We start from the raw sequence: 6,000 nt of genomic DNA, 5'->3' as shown, positions 1-6,000 counted from the left end.
AAGTCAGTATACAGTATATGTTTGAAGGGTGCCATTGTATTGCTGTGTAGGTGTTTATGTCTTGTGTGTATCTGATTCTTGTCTGCTGTGTCAGAGTTTTTATATTATTGGAGTGATTTTAACTGTGGGGATACTCTCCTACAATACCCTTTGGACTACCTTCTGCAACACACAGACTGTGCAACCATACTCACATGCACTCACCTTTTACTTTGGTACAGACCATCTCCCCTCTACAATGATTTAGTCCAGCATCGTAATTGGGTAATTGGTGAGCCTATTTAAAGGCTGGTTTATTTCAAGAGAGGAGAAACTGGAAATGCAGGAGACAATGGAAGGCACAGGAGACAATGGAAGGCACAGGAAAGAGCTGGAGATCCAGGGAATCAGGAAAGTCTGTAAATTGAAGTTTAAGACTGTGAATTGAAGTTTAGAAAGTTGGTCCAGAGTTATGCAAGGTTGCCTTGTTGTGGAACTTCTCTAGGATTTTATGCCTGGACTCCATTGTCCTTCATGGATCTGCCTGTTTTTGGAAAATGAATCTATTTTTGTGGCTGTCTCCTGCCACCTCCTTCCCTCAACACCACCTAATCCAGTGGCGCACCTCCCTCAACGTGGGGTGGCCGGCCCAGTCCCTCACAATTACCTAATTAATTATTTTACAGTAAATGTTTGTAAATGTTTAGGGTTATTGTTATGAAGACATTCTATTATTGTCATGTTATCATTTGTCCGTTCTGTAACTCCAGTCATTTCTTTGCCATTTCTCACTTTTGTTATCACAATTTTCTCTACGGAGCTCCCCCTACAGCTTTGGGGTGCATATTTCACAACCGTCTCTGGTCTTTTCGCTGGCTCTGCCAGGAAAATTAAGCCATCTTATAGCTAGACGGCAAGGCTAACTGGTGCTTGAGGGGGGCGTGTGAATGTCCAGAGAATTTTAAGCATTTTGTGTTTCTCCCTTGTTTTCGTTTCTCACGGGACTTCCTGATTTAGACACTGCCCGACGCTAGTGCAGATCTTGCAAGGCTGGTTTTCCTCTAGGAGACAGTAGGGGGAGCAGGGAAAGCCACCATTCTTGCCACAACAGGCCATTTAACCATCACAATGATTTCTAAACTGTTTTAAGTTGAAAATGTTGCATAGCTTTAACTGTTAATTTGAAAATCAATGTAGCTAGCGTTTATTGTTACTTTTGTAAGTTCCTTTGGATAAAGGTGTCTGCAAAGTAACCATAGCCCTACAGGTTTCAATGTATGCCTATGTGCATGCCAATATTCAAATAGATATAGGCCTACATGCGTGGTGTTCTACTGTTTTTATTTCGCCTGTTTCTCTATTATTATACCTTACCTTTTAATGGCCTTTGAATCCTTTTTCACATTCTTCTCCTTGTTTTAATGCAATGACATCTCATTCCTATGTCATATCATTGTCATGAATAAAATCTTTTGTCGACATCAAAATCGTTATCCATTGAATCAGTTCATTGCGTTTCAACAGTAGGCCTATTTAAGAAAATCAGCTCACTGTCCTTTCTCAGTGGAACATTAAGTGTCTCAATATAGTATATTAATTTAGTGTTACATATCTGTTTTCTGCAGAGCTTAAAAATTAACTGTTTTTATTTTATTTTTAATTAAAAACATGTTTTTACTTTAGAGTTTGTCAACTATGTTATGGACAAACAGGTGGGGTGTACTACGAATCTCGATTAGTGGGTTAGCGAGGTATGTTGCGCTCAAAGCCAGGCTATGCTGTGACACGAAAGTGGATCTGTTTTAGTGTCGCTATATCACCATGGTATCTTATGCTGTCAACCAAACCTGGTCGGGAGGAGGTTATGTGCTAAGTTATAGCTCAAATCGTGTAGTCTACCGCACACTGACCAATCAATTGTCTTAAAACGGTTATCTCGTGTAGGATTCTGTCATATATCTTACAGGTGGAGCTCCGCCTCTACTAACATTTTGGATCTCGAATGCGCTTTTTTTTTTTATGCGTGCAAATATCCCACTATGGACGTGCATACCATACAACAACTGATGACAATTGATTTATTTGATATTATAGGTTAGACACAAAAAATCACCGCAGTGTAGATTAAGCTATCGCTCATGAATGCGGAAGTAATTGTTTTTAAATAGAGGCGGTCTTGTGCGTCTCCACGTTACACGATTGCCCAAAGTCATCCCAACACCGAGAACGCGCACAGATCTGAGCTGAAAGCCTAGTTTGACAAATATATCACATAACTGCAAGTATCACTTAACGTATGAGTCAAGGCTTTAGGAAGGCCTTGATATGTCTACATAGCCTAGATATGTCTAACGTGCTTCGAAGTATACCCCACTGAGGGCGTGGCTGAGGTGGATCTCCAGGGCAGAAATTCACCATGGAGATGTCCATGGATCTCCAACACCTTGCACTGCCACCAAGAGCACATCCCTGTGCTATGACCCTGCTGCTGGGCAAAAGGGAAACATTATTAAACTTCTAAAACAGATAATGTATGGCCTACATATTTAACCAAAAGCCAAGTGATGGAATACATTAAATTACATAAACAAGGACACCTTAAACTTATTTGAAACACAATGACATAACGGTGCCATGTTGTATTGGGAAGGCAAATGTCCAGATGAAGATATGTATTGTGTCTCCACTCTTGACTCCTGACATTTATCTACGAACAACTACTAGGACATTTAAGAAAAGTACATGTAGACGTAGGCCTAGTGGTAACGAAGTAAGGGCCTACGTTAACCCAATCTTATCACCCGGAGAGAAGAAATACTCTTTTCTGATTGGCTGGCGGGGTGGCTTTTAATTCTGAATAACGGGACACCTATGAAGTAGATCTGGTAAAAAAAAGTTTAATCGCCGTTCCATATCAATGCTTATGAATAGTATAACAACCATAGTAGGATGACGGTTGAGCCTGGAGGCAGGTTTCGCAACAATGGAATAAACTGTAAACAAGCTAACTGTTCATGCTATTGCTGTTATAGGGCCAACGAAAGTTGTACAACAAGCTGAACTAGTGGGCTTCTTTTTAAACGGAACCGCGTGTTTCCTTTGTGTGCTATAAAGGCATGGGTTTACAGTGGCAACTGGGTGATAAGCGGGATAACGGCCTTCGAGGTGTGTCCAGTTACATTAATGGACTCAGGCAGAGGCAACTCTCCTCCACTGTGCGTCAGGGAGTTCTTTGCCCCTCACCCTCGTCCATTACAGTTTTTTTCAATTGTTTACACACAATTTTGAAAACCGGGTTCTTTTTTTTGAAAAAAATTAATCACAATTATCCAAACACCACACTCAATTTGCATAATTCCTAGATTGTTTGCAAAATGACACACATTTGTGAAAATGCTATTAGTTTGCATTTAACCAACACAGTCCTCAATGATCAGACACTATTGCAGCCAGTTCCACACTGCTGTGATAAATAAAAAACACATTTGTAAAAGGAAATAGCATGTGCTATATTTTTGGCCAGACATTGTTATGTAAGGGATAATTTCGATGACAATAGTGACAAACCCACAATATTCTTCATGATTAGTTTGAGATATACTGTAGGGAGAACGTACACAAATAGGCCTATACTATAAACTATGACTTCGCTGCGCGGCGGTCATGCCTGTCGAAGTGGCCTGTCTGGAATGTCAAAGTGGCCTGTCTGGAATGCCTGTCGAAGTGGAACCTCCTACCGGCGAACTCGGCGGAGCTCGACCGACCCCGACCTCACCAAAATTTTACTATGAATGAGATTCAGAGTTCCTTTGAGAGAATGAGAGAAGCATAAAGAAGGACAAACATCAGTGCATCACTCCATCAATCAGTCCTTTATGGTAGAGTGGACAGATAGACAGAGTTTCCCAAAACGGACCTCAACGTCTCTCAGACCATGAGAAGAAGTTTCAACAAGACTGAACTGTTTGGCCACAATTTCAAATGGTGTGTGTGGAAGAAACCAGGCACTGAGCTGCACTGATGTTTGTCCTTCTTGAAGCTTTTCTCATCCTCTCAAAGGAACTCTGGATCTCATTCATAGTGACCATTGGGCCGTTGGTTACCTGTCTGCCCTTCATCCCAGATTACTCGGTTTGGCTGAGCGGCTGGATCTAGGAAGACTGTTGGTTGTTCCAGACTTTTCCATTTGAGAATGATCGAGGCTACCATGCTCTTGGACACTTTCAATGCTGCAGAAATGTTCTGGTATCCTTCTCTAGATCTGTGTCTTCACAAAACCTGTCTCGCAGGTCTACGGACAATTCTCTTGACCTTTTGGCTTGGTTTTCACTCTGACATACACCATCAACTGTGAGACATTATATGAAGAGATGTGTGCCTCTCCTAATAATGTCCAGTGAATTCATTTAGGCAGTTGGACTCCAATCAAGTTGTAGAAGCATCTCAATGACCACTGATAGAAGTAGGATGCACCAGAGCCCAATTGCAAGCGTCATAACAAAGGGTCTGAATACTTATGTAAATGGGATATTTCAGTCTTTTATTTTTTATAAATTTATGAAACACTCCAAACACCTGCTTTTTTTGTGGAGTGTTGGAGTATTGTGTGTAGACTGATGAGGAAAAAAGGAATTGAATCCATTTTAAGATCAGTCTGAAAAATAACAAAATGTGGAAAACTTGAAAGGGTCTGAAAACGTTCCGGTTGCACTGTACCTACACGTCCATGGCAAACGGTGAGCATGGACATCTACTCCTATGCAGGCAAAGAATTTCTCATCCTTGTAGACCACTACTCGGATTACTGGGAAATCGACCAGCTGCCAGACCTATCATCACGCGCTGCAGAGCCCAGTTTGCGCGTTATGGGCAGCCTGACAAAATGATCACTGATAATGGCCCACAGTTCGCCTGTGAACAATTCAGGAAGTTTGCAACAAGCTGGGGTTTTACCCATGTCACATCCTCCCCCCGTCATCCAAAATCAAACGGCAAGGCCGAGTCGGCTGTGAAAATAGTGAATTCACTCTGCAAGCGGGCAAAAGCAGAAGGCACAGATGCATGGATGGCCATCCTCCACTGGCGCAACACGCCCACAGAGGGCTTGGGCAGCACCCCGGCTCAACGCTTAATCTCACGAAGGCTCAAAACCTTGCTGCCAGTTGCAGACAGTCTGCTGCAGCCGCATGTGGTGGTTGGAGTGACTGAGAAGTTGCGGTGGAAACGGCGGATGGCGAAATCGACCTAGGGACCTCCCAGAGCTGATCGTGGGAGATCGGATTAGAATGAAACCGCTACCAGGTGATCACACAGGAAGATGGCCACTGAGCCAATGCATCCAGAAAGTCGCTCCTCGCTCATTTGTAATGGATGCCAACGGCACACTTTATAGACACAACGGTGTGGATCTTTGGGTGGCAGAGCGCTCAGCTGAAGCACAGCCAATCGGTAGGCCGGAGCAGAACAGTCCTGAGCAAGGGCATATGACTGGGAAGTCAGCCTCAGCCGAGACCAGGCATGGGTCAGGCCAGGGCGAACCAGAAGGGACCGAAGACGTACACCCCCCAAGCAGTCTGGCTCCTCGGAGCCCGAGTACACCGCTGCCTGGACTGTGCCCGACACCAGGGAAGCACAGCGGCACACTGGGCCATGCAGTCTCCACATGTAGTGGCTGCCTCTCATGGCCACCTCAAAGACTGAACTGGTGACTTTGGTAGAACTTAGCCTCATCTAGAGCCCACATGGGTTCAACTAGGGTGTAGGCGGACCGTTGCCCTTACTAATGCCCACATACACACACACACACACACATATACAGTGGCAGCACACACATGAAGAAACCTTACTGTAGACTTTTGGTCTGTTCCTTCATTGTAAAAAAAAAAGTTGTGGAAAGACAGTCAAATGCCAGACATGTTCGAATGTGATACTAGAATAACAAAGAGTTGTTGATATAGAGTTATGTTATTACAGTAATGTTATTACAGCCTGCAATAGGTATTGAAAAGAGTTCGAAGTGTT

Source organism: Alosa alosa, chromosome 17 (assembly GCF_017589495.1).
Source record: "Alosa alosa isolate M-15738 ecotype Scorff River chromosome 17, AALO_Geno_1.1, whole genome shotgun sequence".
NCBI classification, from domain to species: Eukaryota; Metazoa; Chordata; class Actinopteri; order Clupeiformes; family Clupeidae; genus Alosa; species Alosa alosa.
Note: the sequence above shows the minus strand (reverse complement) of the source record.